This window comes from Tamandua tetradactyla, chromosome 2 (genome assembly GCF_023851605.1).
Source record: "Tamandua tetradactyla isolate mTamTet1 chromosome 2, mTamTet1.pri, whole genome shotgun sequence".
NCBI classification, from domain to species: Eukaryota; Metazoa; Chordata; class Mammalia; order Pilosa; family Myrmecophagidae; genus Tamandua; species Tamandua tetradactyla.
Window position 1 is genome coordinate 101,378,489 of NC_135328.1, and position 21,023 is coordinate 101,399,511.

Here is a 21,023-nt window from a genome sequence, read left to right on the forward strand (position 1 = left end):
AATGGGCAATGCAGACCAAATAAACTACCACCCATCCTTGTACCACTTTTTTTTATCAATTAAAGAAAAAAAAGAAACTAACACAACATTTAGAAATCATTCCATTCTACATATGTAATCAGTAATTCTTAACATCATCACATAGATGCATGATCATCATTTCTTAGTACATTTGCATCGATTTAGGAAAAGAACTAGCAAAACAACAGAAAAAGATATAGAATATTAATATAGAGAAAAAAATAAAAATAATAATAATAATTAAAAAAAAGACACAAACAAACAAACAAAAAAAAACCTATAGCTCAGATGCAGCTTCATTCAGTGTTTTAACATAATTACATTACAATTAGGTATTATTGTGCTGTCCATTTTTGAGTTTTTGTATCTAGTCCTGTTGCACAGTCTGTATCCCTTCAGCTCCAATTACCCATTATCTTACCCTGTTTCTAACTCCTACTGGTCTCTGTTACCAATGACATATTCCAAATTTATTCTCAAATGTCTGTTCACATCAGTGGGACCATACAGTATTTGTCCTTTAGTTTTTGGCTAGACTCACTCAGCATAATGTTCTCCAGGTCCATCCATGTTATTACATGCTTCATAAGCTTATTCTGTCTTAAAGCTGCATAATATTCCATCGTATGTATATACCACAGTTTGTTTAGCCACTCATCTGTTGATGGACATTTTGGCTGTTTCCATCTCTTTGCAATTGTAAATAAGGCTGCTATAAACATTGGTGTGCAAATGTCCATTTGTGTCTTTGCCCTTAAGTCCTCTGAGTAGATACCTAGCAATGGTATTGCTGGGTCATATGGCAATTCTATATTCAGCTTTTTGAGGAACCGCCAAACTCTCTTCTACAGTGGTTGTACCATTTGACATTCCCACCAACAGTGGATAAGTGTGCCTCTTTCTCCGAATCCTCTCCAGCACTTGTCATTTTCTGTTTTATTGATAATGGCCATTCTGGTGGGTGTGAGATGATATCTCATTGTGGTTTTGATTTGCATTTCTCTAATGGCCAGGGACATTGAGCATCTCTTCATGTGCCTTTTGGCCATATGTATTTCCTCTTCTGAGAGGCGTCTGTTCAAGTCTTTTTCCCATTTTGTAATTGGGTTGGCTGTCTTTTGGTTGTTGAGTTAAACAATCTCTTTATAAATTCTGGATACTAGACCTTTATCTGATATGTCGTTTCCAAATATTGTCTCCCATTGTGTAGGCTGTCTTTCTACTTTCTTGATGAAGTTCTTTGATGCACAAAAGTGTTTAATTTTGAGGAGCTCCCATTTATTTATTTATTTCTTCAGTGCTCTTGCTTTAGGTTTAAAGTCCATAAAACCACCTCCGATTTTAAGTTTCATAAGATATCTCCCTACATTTTCCTCTAACTGTTTTATGGTCTTAGACCTAATGTTTAGATCTTTGATCCATTTTGAGTTAACTTTTGTATAGGGTGTGAGATACAGGTCCTCTTTCATTCTTTTGCATATGGATATCCAGTTCTCTAGGCACCATTTATTGAAGAGACTGTTCTGTCCCAGGTGAGTTGGCTTGACTGCCTTATCAAAGATCAAATGTCCATAGATGAGAGGGTCTATATCTGAGCACTCTATTCGATTCCATTGGTCGATATATCTATCTTCATGCCAATACCATGCTGTTTTGAGCACTGTGGCTTCATAATATGCCTTAAAGTCCAGTAGCGTGAGACCTCCAGCTTCATTATTTTTCCTCAAGATACTTTTAGCAATTCGGGGCACCCTGCCCTTCCAGATAAATTTGCTTATTGGTTTTTCTATTTCTGAAAAATAAGTTGTTGGGATTTTGATTGGTATTGCGTTGAATCTGTAAATCAATTTAGGTAGAATTGACATCTTAACTATATTTAGTCTTCCAATCCATGAACACGGGATGCCCTTCCATCTATTTAGGTCTTCTGTGGTTTCTTTTAACAGTTTTTTGTAGTTTTCTTTGTATAGGTTTTTTGTCTCTTTAGTTAAATTTATTCCTAGGTATTTTATTCTTTTAGTTGCAATTGTAAATGGAATTCACTTCTTGATTTCCCCCTCAACTTGTTCAGTGCTAGTGTATAGAAATGCTACAGATTTTTGAATGTTGATCTTGTAACCCGCCACTTTGCTGTACTCATTTATTAGCTCTAGTAGTTTTGTTGTGGATTTTTCTGGGTTTTCGACGTATAGTATCATATCATCTGCAAACAGTGATAGTTTTACTTCTTCCTTTTCAATTTTGATGCCTTGTATTTCTTTTTCTTGCCTAATTGCTCTGGCTAGAACCTCCAACACGATGTTGAATAATAGTGGTGATAATGGACATCCTTGTCTTATTCTTGATCTTAGGGGGAAAGTTTTCAATTTTTCCCCATTGAGGATGATATTAGCTGTGGGTTTTTCATATATTCCCTCTATCATTTTAAGGAAGTTCCCTTGTATTCCAACTTTTGAAGTGTTTTCAACAGGAAAGGATGTTGAATCTTGTCAAATGCCTTCTCTGCATCAATTGAGATGATCATGTAATTTTTCTGCTTTGATTTGTTGATCTGGTGTATTACATTAATTGATTTTCTTATGTTGAACCATCCTTGCATACCTGGGATGAATCCTACTTGGTCATGATGTATAATTCTTTTAATGTGTTGCTGGATTTGATTTGCTAGAATTTTGTTGAGGATTTTTGCATCTATATTCATTAGAGAGATTGATCTGTAGTTTCCTTTTTTGTAATATCTTTGCCTGGTTTTGGTATGAGGGTGATGTTGGCTTCATAGAATGAATTAGGTAGCTTTCCCTCCACTTCGATTTTTTTGAAGAGTTTGAGGAGAGTTGGTACTAATTCTTTCTGGAATGTTTGGTAGAATTCACATGTGAAGCCGTCTGGTCCTGGACTTTTCTTTTTGGGAAGCTTCTGAATGACTGATTCAATTTCTTTACTTGTGATTGGTTTGTTGAGGTCATCTATTTCTTCTTGAGTCAAAGTTGGTTGCTCATGTCTTTCCAGGAACCCATCCATTTCATCTAAATTGTTGTATTTATTAGCATAAAGTTGTTCATAGTATCCTGTTATTACCTCCTTTATTTCTGTGAGGTCAGTGGTTATGTCTCCTCTTCCATTTCTGATTCTTATTTATTTGCATCCTCTCTCTTCTTCTTTTTGTCAATCCTGCTAAGGGCCCATCAATCTTATTGATTTTCTCATAGAACCACCTTCTGGTCTTACTGATTTTCTCTATTGTTTTCATGTTTTCAATTTCATTTATTTCTGCTCTAATCTTTGTTATTTCTTTCCTTTTGCTTGCTTTGGGGTTAGTTTGCTATTCTTTCTCCAGTTCTTCCAAGTGGACAGTTAATTCCTGCATTTTTTCCTTTTCTTCTTTTCTGATATAGGCATTTAGGGCAATAAATTTTCCTCTTAGCACTGCCTTTGCTGCATCTCATAGGTTTTGATATGTTGTGTTTTCGTTTTCATTCGCCTCGAGATAATTACTAATTTCTCTTGCAATTTCTTCCTTGACCCACTCATTGTTTAAGAGTGTGTTGTTGAGCCTCCACGTATTTGTGAATTTTCTGGCACTCTGCCTATTATTGATTTCCAACTTCATTCCTTTATGATCCGAGAAAGTGTTGTGTATGATTTCAATCTTTTTAAATTTGTTAAGACTTGCTTTGTGACCCAGCATATGGTCTATCTTTGAGAATGATACATGAGCACTTGAGTAAAAGGTGTATCATGCTGTTGTGGGATGTAATGTCCTATAAATGTCTGTTAAGTCTAGCTCATTTATTGCAATATTCAAATTCTCTGTTTCTTTATTGATCCTCTATCTAGATGTTCTGTCCATTGATGAGAGTGGGGAATTGAAGTCTCCAACTATTATGGTATATGTGTCTATTTCCCTTTTCAGTGTTTGCAGTGTATTCCTCACGTATTTTGGGGCATTCTGGTTCTGTGCATAAATATTTATGATTGTTATGTCTTCTTGTTTAATTGTTCCTTTTATTAGTATATATTGTCCTTCTTTGTCTCTTTTAACTGTTTTACATTTGAAGTCTAATTTGTTGGATATTAGTATAGCCACTCCTGCTCTTTTCTGGTTGTTATTTGCATGAAATATCTTTTCCCAACCTTTCACTTTCAACCTATGTTTATCTTTGGGTCTAAGATGTGTTTCCTGTAGACAGTATATAGAAGGATCCTGTTTTTTAATCCATTCTGCCAGTCTATGCCTTTTGATTGGGGAATTCAGTCCATTAACATTTAGTGTTATTACTGTTTGGATAATATTTTCCTCTACCATTTTGCCTTTTGTATTATATACATCATATCTGATTTTCCTTCTTTCTACACTCTTCTCCATACCTCTCTCTTCTGTCTTTTTGTATCTGACTCTAGTGCTCCCTTTAGTATTTCTTACAGAGCTGGTCTCTTGGTCACAAATTCTCTCAGTGACTTTTTGTCTGAGAATGTTTTAATTTCTCCCTCATTTTTGAAGGACAATTTTGCTGGATACAGGAGTCTTGGTTGGCAGTTTTTCTCTTTTAGTAATTTAAATATATCATCCACTGTCTTCTAGCTTCCATGGTTTCTGCTGAGAAATCTACACATAGTCTTATTGGATTTCCCTTGTATGTGACAAATTGTTTTTTCTTGCTGCTTTCAAGATCCTCTCTTTCTCTTTGACCTCTGACATTCTAACTAGTAAGTGTCTTGGAGAACGCCTATTTGGGTCTAATCTCTTTGGGGTGCACTGCACTTCTTGGATCTGTAATTTTAGGTCTTTCATAAGAGTTGGGAAATTTTCAGTGATAATTTCTTCCATTAGTTTTTCTCCTCCTTTTCCCTTCTCTTCCCCTTCTGGGACACCCACAACATGTATATTTGTACGCTTCATTTTATCATTCAATTCCCTGAGCCCCTGCTCAAATTTTTCCATTCTTTTCCCTATAGTTTCTGTTTCTTTTTGGATTTCAGATGTTCCATCCTCCAGTTCACTAATTCTAACCTCTGTCTCTTGAAATCTACCATTGTAGGTTTCCATTGTTTTTTTCATCTCTTCTACTGTATCTTTCATTCCCATAAGTTCTGCGATTTGTTTTTTCAGTTTTTCTATTTCTTCTTTTTGTTCAGCCCATGTCTTCTTCATGTCCTCCCTCAACTTACTGATTTGGTTTTTGAAAAGGTTTTCCATTTCTGTTCGTATATTCAACATTAGTTGTCTCAGCTCCTGTATCTCATTTGAACTATTGGTTTGTTCCTTTGACTGGGCCATATCTTCAATTTTCCGAGCGTGATCCGTTGTCTTCTGCTGGCATCTGGGCATTTAATCAGATTTCCCTGGGTGTGGGACCCAGCAGGTTGAAAGATTTTTCTGTGAAATCTCTGGGCTCTGTTTTTCTTATCCTGCCCAGTAGTTGGCGCTCGTGGCACTCGTCTGTCTGCGGGTCCCACCAGTAAAAGATTCTGTGGCTCCTTTAACTTTGGAAAACTCTCGCTGTAGGGGAGGGTCGCCAGCCGAAGCGGCTTGGGGGAGTGCCAATCCGAATCTCCCAGCGGCCCGGGAATCCGCACGTGGGGAGGGTCACCGGCCTCCGCGGCTTGGCAGAGCGCCTGTCCAAATTTCCCAGCTGGCCCAGGGCACCAAGTGTGGGGGGGGCGCCGGCCGCCGCGGATTGGGGGAGTGCCTATCCACCATTCCCAGCCAGACAGGAAGCCACGTGTTTGGAACAGACCCCGGTCGCCGGTCTCCGCGGCTTGGGGGATCTCTGATCCAATTCTCCCAACTGGTCCGGGGGGACCACGCATGGGGGGGACGCCAGCCACCACGGCTTGAGGGGATCGCCTGTCCAATTCTCCCAGCCGGCCCAGGAAGGAGGGAGGGAGGGACTCCGGCCGCCTGCTGCCCCGGCCCGGGGATGCTCACGCCCCTCGGTGATCTCACCACAGCGGGTTCTCCCAGCCAGTCAGCCATTCCAGAATGGGGTACGCTGTCTTCTTGGTCTCTATCGTGGCTCCAGAAGCTGTTCTGTACCATTTCTACTTCCCTAGTAGCTGTTCTGGAGGAGGAACTAAGACCCGCGCATCTTACTAAGCCGCCATCTTCTCCGGAAGTCCATTGTACCACTTTTAGTGCTATCCTTTGCATGGCTTTGAAGCCACCAGACACTTGTTTTTCAAAGGGATGTACAGTCTACAATAATCCTCTGAATATACACGTTATCTGTTGTCAATCTCTGTGATCAAGTTTTACTAGTTAAGATGGTGAGCCTCATGTGTCAACTTGGCCAGGTGATGGTGCCCTGTTGTTGTCTAGTCAAGCAAGCACTGGCCTATCTGTTGCTGTGAGGATATTTCATGGACTGAAATCATGAACATGTTGGTTGTATTCACAGCTGATTACATCTGCATTTGGCTAAGGGAGCGTCTTCTGCAATGAGTGGCACTTAATCTAATTACCCAAAGGCTTTTAAGGAGAATTCAGAAGACAGCATCTCTCTTTTCCCCTTCAGCCAGCCAAACTCTCCTGGGGAGTTCATCAAGGACCCTCATTGGAGCTGCCAGCTCGTGGCATGCCCTACAAATTTTGGACTCTTACATCCCCCACGGGTGCATGGGATATTTTTATAAAACTCTTATTTACAGATATCTCCTGTTGCTTCTGTTTTTCTCTAAAGAATCCTGACTAATTCACCACTTCTATCCTTGATATCAGTAGTAAACTAGGACAGATTCTTCATCGTCCTACATACTTCCAATTGCAGCCCCCACATCCCACTTGGGTGGAAAGGATAAGATTACAATGGGTATTGAATGGAAATCTAAAATTGCCATGACTGACTTTGTGGCAGGGTCCCTGGCTCCCTCATTTCAAGACTATTGAAGCTTAATCCAAGCCAAAGCCCAACTCTAAAATCAAACTTCACAATGCCAAAGATGAGAAAATTCTGAAAGCTGCAGAGAAGCAATTTGTTACATAAATGAAAACCTCAGTAAGTTAAGTGCTGACTTCTCATTGGAATCTATGGAGGCATGAAGCAGTGGGATGATACATTTAAAATTTGGCAAGCAAAAAAAAAATTGCCAACTGAGATTATATCTAGCAAGACTGTCTCAAAAATTAGAGCAAGATTAAGACATTCCATCCCCAGATAAACAAAAATTGAGAAAGATTACCACTTCTAGACCAACCCTACTAGAGATGCTAAAGAGAGTTCTGCAGGTTAAAAGTAAATAACAGGTCAATACGATAAAGATTGAGATGGTACAATCTAGGAATGCCTAGAGTGTGCAATGATAGTGACTAAATGTACAAAATTTTAAAATATCTTTGCATAAGGAAGAACAAAGGAATGTTATTACTGCAGGGTGCTGAAAATAGATGGTAATTAATATTTTAAAATTTCAACTTATGTGCGAGACTAAAGCAAAAAATATTTATTTGGTATAAAATTAAAAAAAAAAAGAGAACAGGTCAATAAACAATAGAGCAAAGCCTCATGAAAAAATAAAGGTCCTCTGGTGAGGATAGTGATGTGAATAAATATAAACAACAGAACTATTGTATTTTTGGTTTTTAGCATCTGTTTTTACTTCGTTCTGGATCTAAGAAGCAAATAAATAAAATAATGATAAATCAGTGGTTTGGACTCTGTATAAACATGTGACAAGAACTACATAAAGGTGGGGGAGGAAGGGGTATAGGAACATAGTTTGCATGTACTACTGAAGTTAAATTGATATCAAAACAAACTATACTGTTATAGACCTAGAGTGCTAAATGTAAGCCTCCTGTATGGTAACTACTAAGAAAGTATCAGGAATATGCAAGCTCATGGAGACAGAAATTAGAGTGCAGGTTTCCAGGGGCAGGCGGAATGGGTAGTTAATACATGATGGGTTTAGGATTGTTTGGGGAGATGGGAAATATTTTGTAATGGAAGGTGGTGAGGCTATTGCAATATTGTAAATGTGATTAATCCTATTGAAAAGTATGCTTGGGAGTGGTTAACACGGTGAAGATATATATATATATATCTATATCCACAATTAGAAAAAAATAAAAGAACAAGCATCATAGGTGACAATGATGATTAAATGTAATATGTGATCTTGGACAGGATCTAACAAGGGAGGAGTAACAGTCCAAAGGATATGTTAGGGACATGTGAAATAACTGGAATACAGACTGTAAGCTTTATATCAATGTTAAATTCTTGAATTTGACAATTAACTTAAGGTGGTGACAGAAGTGAATATCCTTTCTCTTAGGAAATGCACATGGCCATATTAAATGTTCAAGGAGCACGATATATACAATCTACACTGAAGTGTTCAGAAAATGGATTGATAGATAGATTGACTGCTTGATGGGTGGATAGAATGATATGGCAAATATAACAAAATGTTAAAATTGCTAGATTTGGGTATCTGGGGGACAGATATTTGTAGGAGTCTCTGTATGGGGTTTGTATTATTTTTATAAATGTTTTGTAAATTTGAAATTATTTCAGAATAAAAACTTTTAAAAGCAATGTAGTTGCACATACCATCCCTGCATTTGGTAGAAGATTCACTGCTGTGTACTGATGGCATTGTTTATGGGAAATTTCATAGGAGACTGCTGGGAAAGGCAGCTCACTTACCTTCCAGTAAAGAAGTTTTGAGACTAGTACATCAGAAACTGTCCATATGTTTTGTGCTTTTTCCTACATTCATCTACAGTGAGAATAATACGAGATCGCTGCAGGACAGCTGAGCTAACTTTTAATTTGTTTTAAGATTTATTACCTAGGAAGACCAATTTATTTCTTGAATTAACTTCTTGTGAGCTTTTATTTGTATAAGGATAATGAATTTGACTAGAAAATAATTGACATGATTTAAGCATTGCTTTGCATTATATATTGCTAAAAATAAAGTCATTCAACATTCTCTGCACTCAAAGATAAACCAGAGCACAATAACATAATAATCATCTGCAATACAATGTACTTTATGGGAAGGAAAATATTTCAACGTCTGTGGCAGTGATAACTGACACTCATATGATTATTTTAGCACCAAGCCAAAAAAAGTATGTTTCTACTAGTGCTTATGTTTCTCACCTCAAAAAATGACTTTGGAAATGAAAAAAAATCATAGGAAAATAAAATGGAAATACCCAGTATAGGGCTTTGCAAATGGAATCATTGTTTTGGAGAGATCTGTGTGAAAGCATATTTCATAGACTCACGAAAAGACAGTTGATAGTTGAAACTGGGGAATACCAAATGAAGAACCAAGAAGAAATTATAAAGGACAAACTTAATAACGACCATATTGAGATTTGGCATGTTGGAAGCTAGAGTACAAGGATATAAGAAAATGCTGAAGCAGAAGATAATAAAGCAAGCAAATAAGGACCACACATTCTCACAGTTTAACTAAAGAGACAGAACCACATATGAGAGCACCGAGAGAGGAGAGTGGAGTCAAGCAAAACCTACTTAGCTGTTTTGTTTTTAGATAATGAGAGTAAATCCATTTAAAAGTAGCCAGGGCGCTGGGATTTTGGAAGTTAATGAGAGATCAAGGACTTTCAGGCAGTAATGTGAAAGTGGCAGGCCGAGTTCCATGGAGGCATAAGGTATAGGGAGAGGAGAACTAAGGACACAGAGATGATAGAGAATGCAAAGAACAGGGACAGAGGGAATATTAGTGAAGATGCAGAGCAGCTCCCACCAAACTAGAATGTGCTTTGCCATAAACTGCAAATTGAAGGGAAAGCAGAATTGGGAGTTAGAGAAGACCAAAAGGTCACAAGTAGTAAGAGTGAGTTTAGGGTTGCACAAAAGACAAGTAAATGGTCTGTGGGACTACATTAGTGGCCAAACTAAATTGGTCTGAACATATAATAGGCAAGGCCTGCATAGTTCCATACCTTCCTCTCACCATGCTTAGCAGTCAGGGAGCAAAAGGAAACACGAGTTCTGAATTGGCTCCAAGGGTTATCAAAGTGTATGGGAGACCATGGCACAAGGTGATGGACAAGGGAACTGTAAATGGGAAAAGTCAATCTGTACAATAATTAAGACTAGAAGCAAAAGAGTGGAAAGAGTGTAACGAGCTGGAAGGCAGCCAGCGATGCAGGTCTGGCAGGCAGGCTGGAGTGATTACTCAGTGGCAGGAGACAGTGAGGACAGTTTTAGTGGGAACAAAGAAGACAAGTGAGAGATACCTGAAGGAAAGCAACATTCATTGATCAGGCCAAAGTGTCTGGGCTGCTGGCTGCTGGATGTGCCTTCTAAAACATGGGTTGGAGAGGTGGAACTGGTTTTCAACATGGAAATTAAAATCATCGATGACAAATGACATGCATAGACTAGCATTAAAAATCTAAATATGGAGTGGAGATGCTGGAAGTGGTGGCGAGCAATCACCACGCAATGGGAAATATTTCTTAACTGCAGTGAATACCCAAATTTTTATACCACGCAATGGGAAATATTTCTTAACTTCAGTGAATACCCAAATTTTCACACACCTAGGCAAGACCGCATTCCCACAGTCAAATAATCAGCTTAAAGACAACACAACTAATTTTCTAAATATTAATAATAATCTCATCCTGGGCCCCAAATTTTGCTGTGCTTTACATTTTTAGCTCTTGCTTCCCTGGCTTTAGCTAACACACTAAGTCCTCGTTTTTAGTCACATAGGAGTAGCCCATAAGGATATCTTACTTTGACTTTTACAAAGTTTCCATTTATTATTTACCTTACTTTCCTTAATCTATAGAGAGACTATTTTTGTGTCACAATGGAAGAGAATTTAAGGCAAAAAATGCTTCCAATGAACTTGCCTTTTCTAAAGAATATTTATTATATTAAACAAAGACATGATGTTAAATTCAGAACAATTGTAGGCATTACTCAGTGCAGTAGTTCTTGGGATTTATATTACTCCAGGTAAGATTTTTATCCATAGCCACATTTTAGATAGAGCATAATAATCCAGCACAAAGGCACATGGATATGAGTGGTTAATGTATGATCACAATGTACCATTCTTGACAAGAACACTAGCTCAAGGAGAAATTCTCAGGCATGTGTTACCTGTATTTCACAACTTTACAACAGAAATCAGCATATTCACAGAGGGAGGGTATATAAGTTCAGTATTTTTTTTTTTTAGGTAGTGTAAACATAATACCATAATATGCTTTTCAGAGTAAGTTAACATAAAGCTTCTGAGTAATATATGTTACAAACCCCAGAATTTTAAAAGGAAAGGAGAAGTGAAAACAAAACACAGTTTCTCTCACTTATGTAACAACTTACTTTCTTATTCAAATTAAGCACTGTTTCACATTATACAACAAAATCCTTGTCAAATAAGATTTTAGCCTTGTCAATATAAAAGACTCTTAAGACTCAAAGAAAATTTGTGATTGACATATGACATTTGTAAATAATTGTTTAAAAACATAACGTTTACTGTGGAGGTATATATAGATACAGTCCTTTTTTCTTAGGATATTATTTTTGTGGCACTGTGATTTAGAAGATATTATTTAGATAAATAATCACCACAGGGCAGACAAATTTTGAAAAGATGAGTAATATTCTGGGAGAGGATACAGAATGTTTTACAGATTCATTCCATTCTAAGACTGTTTGAGCACTAAATATAAGGGATACTTGTTACAGAATCCCTCACATACTTCTCTGCGGCATTCCAACCTTCTGCCACAAATGCCTGCTTCCTTCCCTCTGGGATCCTGACCGGCAGGGATGCTTCTCTTTCTTCAGAGAAGCTTCTCCTATAAAGTCAAGGTAATTAATCTATTCTATTCCCTCAGTGACACTCCTGCTAATATGGAACCTAGATTCTAAAAATTCACTCTTATTTAAAAACACTTTTAACCCTTTGGAGGGTGGCTTAATCTTGTATGGCATGGAAATTTCATGTACTAGATTAATAAACTAGATTAAAAGTAAACTTTGTGATGATACTGACCCGTTAATTTTCCTTATTTCTTATAGCACAGCATTTCTCCTGCCTCCCAAGGAATCCACAACCAAGTTTGGGAGGAAAAAAATGTACTTACCTGAAACAAAGAGCCATCTAGTGGGAAATGCGGCAGGCCAACTAAAAAGGCATTGTCATTTCCAACGCGGGGGACTGGGTGGGACAAGTCGGACCGGACGGGGCCTGCAGGATGCGTAAGGATGAGCAGAGAGCGGCCAGGCCACCGCCCCTCGTGATCCTAAAGGAGAGTTAACGAACCTCACACGGACCTACACCCGTCCCCCCAAAACCGCAAAGTGTATGCCATATACAAGGTTCAATCTGAGAGAGTCTCAGACTGTTCTTATTTGTGCTTGATTTTTTTTTTCCTCTATTAGATGCTGAGTCTAACCAGGTACTCTATAGGAAGAGTCACTATTGATCTGGTGAATTTGAGTAGTTAATTCTGAAAAAAAATCAGTTCTTTTTAAATGGAAACTAATAGACAAAAATTAGGTCAGGCCACAGGGAAGTCACAGACCCCCTTCTTTGTACTTTCTGGATGCTGACTTAGCTAAAGATTTCCGTGACTTTTAGTGGCGTAGTAGCACTTTACTTGTTATGCCAATTAAACATCACCATCATATATTCTCAGTTGGGGAACTATTTTTCTGTAAACAGTCTGGGCAAACGAAATATTTAAATAACAGCAAGACTTCCCTAATCATATCTGCCACCCAAGACATAAAGTAAATTATAGCAGTTCACCTGGCAGAGGCAGCAGGACCCACCATGTGACATTAAAGTATCTGGGATGTTGGTGTTTATTTTGGTAGGAAACTGCCCTGTTGCAACTACTATGATGGAAGTCACGTATCTCTCAATAGAGTATAATAAGTTCTATATTACATAATAAAGGGGGAGAGCCTTATCACCCATCTTTCTTAGAAAGAGACATCTGTCCTAATTTCCAGGCTGCTGTAACGAATCTCACACAATGAGTTGGCTTAAACACAGGAATTTCTTGGCTCATGGTTTCAGATGCCAGAAGTTCAAATCAAGGCACTGCCTAAAAGGCTTGCTTCCTTCTGGAGTAGGTAGTATTCCAACTAGCCGGCAATCCTTGGGTTCCTTGGCTTTCGTATTACCTGGCAATGTCCACTCCCTTCTCTGGGCTCGGTGGACTTCCAGCCTCTGGCTCTCCCCCATGGCTTTCTTTCCTACTATGTCTGAAATACTTCTGCTCCTAAAGGACTCCAGCAGTCAGATTAAGGCCCACCTCACTCAGTTGGCTCACATCTTCCAGAGGCCCTATTTACAGTGGGTTCTGACTCACAGGGACAAAGATTAGGAACGTGTCTAAATGGAGCTATGTTATTCAACCTGCCACAACATCATTCCTGTTTGGGACGGAATCACGCCACTCACAAATCTTAATCAGCGTCCCTGTGGGTGCTAATCCATTTGTAAATAGGATCTTTGAAGATGCTATTGTTTGTTAAGTTGTGGCCAAACTGAATGAGGAAGGGCATTAATCCATTAGGCTGAAGGCATTATAGCTGGACATAGAAATAGAAGCCAAAGTCAGCAGAAACCAGAGAAACAGACTGAAAAAGAAAAAGCCAAATGACAGAGGATTGCGGGAATGCCACTGACTCTGAATGAAAGCAAGCCCTGCTTATATCCTGTGTTGGGTTGGACTCATAGTCTGCAAAACATTGAGACAGTAAGTTCCTGTTGTTTAAGCCTACCAATGTGTGGTATCTGTCATAGCATCCCTGGCAAACAGACAATTTCCTATATATTTCAAATTCGATTTAACTGAAAAGGAATTTAACCCTGACGTAATTCCCCAAGGGGTAGGTTATAGCCTAAACCTCACTTCTGGAAAGAAGTCTATACTTCACAGTACAGAATTACTTTACTTATTAAGAATTGTGAGTAGCAGTTCTTCACCTGGGGCTCCAAAAGAGACATTCCAAGGTTAGATGAATTTCTGAAAACTTACCCTATTGGATACAAGGGAAAGAGGCAGAGTGGACAACACAGTTTCACTGTAATTAATAGTTAGCTGTTGTGAGGATGTTTAAAATATCCTAAGTCTAGTCTCTATCTGTTGCCTAAGAAATTCTGAATATTTTTATCAAAAAGAAGAAAGCTGTATCATAAGGGATTTCTCTCCTGCATAAAAGAAGATTTGAGCCCTTTTGACCCCAGTCAGGACTGCCAAATTCCAAGATTTGGCAATTCCAATAAATAAAGATGGTAGTGGTGTTTTTTTTTTAAAACGAAGCCACTCCCACCCAATAATTTCTAGCATATTGGAGCTTCTAAGTACAGAATAAAAGTACTATTTAAAGGTCTAGCCTTTCAGTTCTGTGGGAATTAAGCTGCCAGATTTAAAGCAAATGGTTCATAAAGGCTCTAGAGTGTTTATTTTCATCATGCTAATTTAAACAAAAAGGCATGACAAGACTGCCTTTATTCCAGGGCCTAGTTACTTTAGAAGTTGAATTCATTTTCATGAAAATTAATCCATCTAAGCCTTTTTAAATACTCTCACTTTAAAGAACAGGGAAGAGCTGTGATCTTCCTAAGAAAACAGGAATCATCTCAGTCACTTGCTATTCAGGATAAGCCAGGTTCTCTTTTAAATTGCCTGGGGACTGATCTTGTTTTACTATAGCCCTCCAAGTTTTTGAACCCTGTAAAGAAATGTATGTATGTTATTTTTTACTCCAACCTCTGTTTCAATCAAAATATTCATTTTTTAAAGAGAGTAGTAGAGAGGGAAGTATCTATTTTCTTTTGATTAAGGGAAAGCTTAGTTCTTCAAACTGCAAGATAATAAAGAAGATGATAAACACTGCTCTTAGGTCAACTTACCCTGTTAAAGCTAAAGCATCAAACAGGAAATGCATAAGTTTAGTAATAGATTGATAATAAGACGAATAAATGGCACTTATGATACATTATTGTCAGATACTATGTGAAAGAATCCATGAAGATTTTACGATCACTGTTTTATATCATCTTCTCTATGAGGTAAATGCTATAATTATTGCATTTCTACAGATGAAATGTAGAAACTTACAAAAGTGATATCTGGTATTGTCTTTTAGCAACACATTTGCCTTCTTGTTTTGTATCTGCTATTCACCCATACTTGCATGATATGAGTGCTATGACTGAACTAGCTGGTGAACAGCCCTTAAATGTAATTTTTTCTCAAATGTCTGGCCCCACATAACGCTCTTGAAGATTATCTCATTCAATCAGGATAAAGCAGAAACTTCAGATTATTCCTTCAGTGTTTCCTGGACTATCTGCATCATAATCACCTGGTGAGTTTGTTAAAAAGCAAATTTCTGGACCTTCCATAAGTGTTGAATCACAATCACCTGAGCCTGGTGTATTAGTTAGGGTTCTCTAGAGAAAACAGAATCAACAGGGAACACTTGCAAACATAAAATTTATAAAAGTGTCTCACGTGACCGTGGGAACGCAGAGTCCAAAATCCACAGAGTAGGCTGTGAAGCCAATGATTCTGATGGAGGGTCTGGACGAACTCCACAGGAGAGGCTCACCAGCCGAAGCAGGAAGAGCCTGTCTCTTCTGAATCCTCCTTATAAGGCTTTCAGTGATTAGATTAAGCATCACGCCCCTTTGGCTGATTACAAATGGAATCAGCTGTGGATGCAGCCGACCTGATCATGATTTAATTCTATGAAATCTCCTCATCGCAACAGACAAGCCAGCACTTGCCCAACCACCACTTGGCCAAGTTGACACATGAACCTGACCATGACACCTGGGAATCTGCAAATTTAGCAAACTCCAGAGTCCACTTTTATGAACACTGAATGATGGAAGCAACAGCCTCTACAAGATTCACGCTGTTTTTCTGCAGGTCATACTCAGCTGTTTTTTTGTTTTGTTTTTTTATCTTTTGTAAGGACCAGACTCATATGGACATATAATACGCACTTGAAATGTATATTGGATAAACGTTCATTTGTTTTCTTCTCAGTTCCTAAATATGTATTTGGTACTGTGATTTCATAAATGTTTTCCTAAGCTGAAATCACAGCAGAGAAGAGGATGTAGAACAAGTACAGGTGATTCTTGTTATTTGTAGCTTTGTTTTATAAAGTCACTGCAAACACTAAAGTAGCAAACATTGAACTATTGCTACTAGGTAAAGTAAGGATTGGATTCCTGTGAGACTCTGGTCGCAACATTTCTGTCAATATACAACTTCGTTTTAGAGCTTTTCTGTTCAATGATGTCTTATGTAACAGGCATTGTTGATTCATTAACATTGAACACACAAATGCTTGACCAAGGCTTATCCACCACGGATTTTCTCCATAAGGCACACTGCAGCCTTCTAGGGCTTAGGAATACTAGATTACTGCAGCACTTTACCTGGGGGCCAGTCTAAACAGTGAAATCACCAAGAAAAAGCATAAAAATGCAAAAAGCATGCACTAAAGACACTGCAAAAAGGACAGTTCACTGTAAAAGAACACAGGGGAGTAGTGTCCTCTGTTCAACCTCAGCTGAGAACATGTATGTAATAACTCAGATTTTTCACTGCTTTGAGCATTACTGCTAACACACCACTACAAGTATTCATTTTGGGGTTACAAATAAGTGTTTGTAAACAGTGTATGTGAGTGACACACAAATATTGTTAACCCACCAATTTACACATCACTAGAGATTCAGACACAACTTGCCCCATCGAACTTCCCTCTACAAATAACAGCCTCAGGAGGAAAAGTGACTATCCAACATTGCAAGGCTGTGAAAGGAACCTGGTTCCTCTGAGTCCTTAAATAATTCTATACGGCTAAGTAAAATCTAAGGATTTTCATTTTTTGTTCTTTAACATAAGCTGGGCTTATTACTGAAAGTCGTGGCCAACATGGCAGATAGGCATCCAAGAAAAAGATGACCCTGACTTTATATATATCAACCAAAACATTCAGCACCCAATTTGTCCCAAAATACTTTTTTTTTTTTTGCATTTTTGAATCGCATTTTATCAAATTAAACAGAGCGAAACACAAAGTAATACAAATGACTTACTTATGAGACCAGATCTGCTCATTATTGAAAATGTAAAAACCATATCAGGGAATGAAATGATTTAGCTCATTCCCCAACTGTTTTTCGTTTTTTGTATTTTTTTAAGAAAAGCATAAAGTAATCTGGTGGTATATATGGAGACAATATTTATCAAGGTAGTAAATATTCCAGTTTTTGGTATATAAGAGAATGTCCTTTAGAGGTTATCCATTATACATCATTCACCATTTGAGTAAGATCTAAAATCTAATAAATAGACCAGTGTGTTCAGTGCCCCTGCAAGGTCAAAGCCATAGCATATGATGTCAGTTCTGGTTCTCAGCACCACTTGTTCATCCCCTGCCAGTTTCTCTAAGGATAATTAAAGTAGAAGAATAAAGATAAAAAGCATCTCACTTGAATAAAATATCTCTTGGAAGTTCTCCTCTGTGGTGATGGTGGAGACATCTCTCCCTCTAGCTATCCAGCCACAAGGAAAATGTCTTTCTGCTGCTCTTTATGTTTTCTCTTATTACAACATTTGTTTATTGTGCAACCCCCACTGACAGCAATCCTAGCCAAGCACAGTTATATAGCAAATTATTTTTCCTTCTTTTAGATCATTCTTTTCCAAACTTTGCATGATTAATTCCATGCAAATTGCACAACTTACATTAAAGATGTTTTATTAAGATCACTTTATGCAAATATAGAAAGCTAGGAAAATCGTCTCCTGCATTTCAGCCTTGTCATTACCGCTAATTACATTGGTCACTGAACACACTAGTAACATGTGTGAGGTAGGTGGTATGATTTTCCCCACATCCTCAGTTTTAACAGGTTTGTCTAACATAATTTAACCTACAGGAGCATCTGAAATAAAATGTACCAGGAGGGTTCCTCTATGGGGAATACAGATTAAGGAATACAGAAGAAAAACAATAAACAGCTTTTTGGACTCTCTCATATGCCCATTACTGCACACAACATAGATAAGTTGAACACTGATTCATTAAGGGCCGCACTGGATAAACAGTTACCAATGTACTGCAAGTTTACCACATCTCTTGGACCCTGCCAGGAAATGCCAATTCCTGCCATTTCAGCTCAGACAAACGCAGGACGGGTTTCCGATTAGATGGAAAGCCATCTTTTTAATATAAATTTCCAAACACAGCTATTGGGTTGCTCTTCTAGGTGTCACCAGTCCATGGGTGTCAGAGAAGAAATGAGAGACACCCCCTGCAATGAGGTGCCAAACTACCATATAAAAATGGATCAAAGTATAATTAAAAGTATCCGTTGGTGCCAGGATCTGTAATGGGAGCTCCAAGGGGTGCATCTAATAAGGACCTCAAATCTGGTTTTCTCTCAAAATGAAAGAAGTATAACTCATTGAACGTAAACATTTAAAGCATGTTAAAATTTTTGTGACCTGAATTTTGGTATTTCTTTCTTTTCCTTTATTATTTTTTAATATTGTCAGAGCCCTGGGAAATGGAAGTATCCTAGGCCTTTGTGATGGTTTTGAACTGTATATACCCCCAGAAAATCATGTTCTTAAAACTAATCCATCCCTGTGGGTATAAACGTATTGTAAGTAGGGCCTTTAGATGAGGTTATTTCAGTTAAAGGATGACCCACCTCAATCAGAATGTGTCTTAATCCTCTTACCGGAGTCTTTTATGAATGAGACATCCAAATCTAACTTCATGTGTTGCTTATTCCAGAAGAATTTGTATTTAAGTTCTATTTCTAATCGCTTAAGAAAAGGTTTCTCTTCACTCTTACAAAAAGCAAGGGTGGAGAAGAGTAAAACTAGATTGTTGGCCACACAGATTACAACATCTAAAATCGAGATGTGGGATGAGCTGGGTAACATCTGTTTTCTTCTATGGCAAACAGGTATGGAAGTATATGCATTCACGAACTAGGTGCATGCTCAGAAAAATTGAGCAGCTTTTCCAAAATAGGGCTCTCCAGTTAACTGTAGGGAATCCTTTGATATATAAGCAGACTGCTGTAGGTGAGGCAACAAACTCTGAAATACTAAAAATTCAGTATGCAACAGATGCATGAAAAAGAAGAGGAAACATTATTAGAGAAATCAATTCAGAGAAATACTGCATACAAAATTTAGCATAGCCATAGTTGTTTCATTTTCTTCCCTGACTCCCACCATTAAAAAACACAATCCTGTCACTTGACCTAAAGGAAAGACAGTAACTGTAGAAATTCCACAGATATCTATATTTTTCTGTAGGGTGGCAACAACAACAACCTCAAAAATGACATAAAAAAAGCTTGCTCTAGAAGTAGACAGACCCTCTTGCTTCAGGGCTGTTGCCACTATTGGGGAATGAACCCAGTCACCAACATAGACCTGAGCTCCCATATTCAGACACTAAATGGGGCAAACTTTGGGCAAAGCTTCTCTTGCAACAATTCTCTGTGCTGTGTAATTTGCAAAGAGCTAATGCAGGAGAACTCAAATTTATTAAGCATCTATTATGTGCCAGGTTCTGTACTATGTGTTTTATGTGTGAACTCATTTCATTATACTGCTAGTAGGTATTGGACTAAATATTTTACAGATTGGGAACCTGAGGCTCATAGAGGTAACGTAACTCATCCACAAGCATACTGTCCACTCTGTGTACTAACAGCACTTTGCAGACAATGGTGCATGCACATGGGAAAAGCATCACAATCAATGGAAAATCTTCTAATTAAAAGTTTTAGTTCCTAGCGATTTAATATATTAAAAACCTTTTAAACACTAACCAATGCATTTAAGCTATTTTCAAACACAAAATTAGAAAAATCTAAGTAATCAAATTATAAAGGCTACCCAAGCCTCTATTTCTCCTTAAATTCACGCCTACTCTGCTATTAGACTGCATGCTTTTTAGGGCAAGTTCCATGTCTCGCTAACTTCATATCTCCAAAGGCATTTAGTTTGCAAATTAGCCTCCTGAAAGGGAATTGATTAATGTCCAGTGATGAACTGCTTCTAACTGAGTGAGAAAATAAATAAATGACTCACGGCAGTAGGTGGTCAGTCCAGACCAAGATGAGAGAGGGATTAGATGAGGTTTTACAAAAATGCTCAAGATTCCTAATTAAAAATATAATAGGGGCAGACTTTACGATTAATCTTACATTTAGCACTTTTAAAAAGAATAGATTTGAATGTCTATGATACCTATAAGCTCTTCTCACATGTTTTGCTGTTAGATTAGTACTTTGCCCATTAGGATGAACTAGCAAGAGTTTAATTGTTAAGTTATTCTACAACTGGACCTATAACAAGTCTGAGAATGCCATGGGGGTTTCAACTTTTCCTCAGGAACATATTTTCTCCTACCATTTAACAGCTGTTCTTTTAAAATCATTTATAATGGTGTATAATAGTTCATAAGGTGGACACCTAATTCTGGGCTAGTTTTTAATTAAAAGATAAGCCTGCTTTATAATTACTAGTCTATTTGCATACCAAAAATTAGTTCATCTAAATCTTTAATGGAAGTTCTATTGAGCAGCTAAAACAAGTTCAAGGCTAGAACAGTACTATAGTATTTGGCAAATCTCTTCTTCATATATCAGACATAACTAAACTTTAGTTCATTTTAGGTCAAATTATTCCCCCATTCCCAATTGGCTGATCTAAATTCAGGAGACTGTATTCTGGAATTACAATCTTTGTTTCTACCTAGTTGGCCTCACCTGAATTAATTTTCTACATGTAAGGTTAAGTTTTCCCTTCCCTCTAAGAAATTCCTAGTTGCATGGCCAACAGCAGCCTGCCCCTTAGCACAGCCTCCGGGGTGCTTGGTCCTCTGAACCATGGCCCTGAACTGCAGATGGAAGGAGGGAAGAGCCTTCTTAGTGAGGCACATTCACACTGTCCCAATTCAGCAACACCTAGGGAACAG

The 21,023-nt window shown here is 38.0% G+C and overlaps 1 long non-coding RNA gene across 2 annotated transcripts in view; it reads left to right on the forward strand.

The window, feature by feature from the left end:
• Window positions 1-12,352, forward strand: part of LOC143661307 (uncharacterized) — a 42,789-nt gene extending 30,437 nt beyond the window's left edge. The window contains exons 4-5 of one of the 2 annotated variants that reach the window (XR_013164500.1): window positions 11,715-11,840; window positions 12,051-12,352. This is a non-coding gene — a long non-coding RNA (uncharacterized LOC143661307). The remainder of the gene's footprint in view (window positions 1-11,714; window positions 11,841-12,050) is intronic. The other variant, XR_013164499.1, reaches the window with a different exon arrangement.
• The last annotated feature ends 8,671 nt before the right edge of the window (window positions 12,353-21,023 follow it).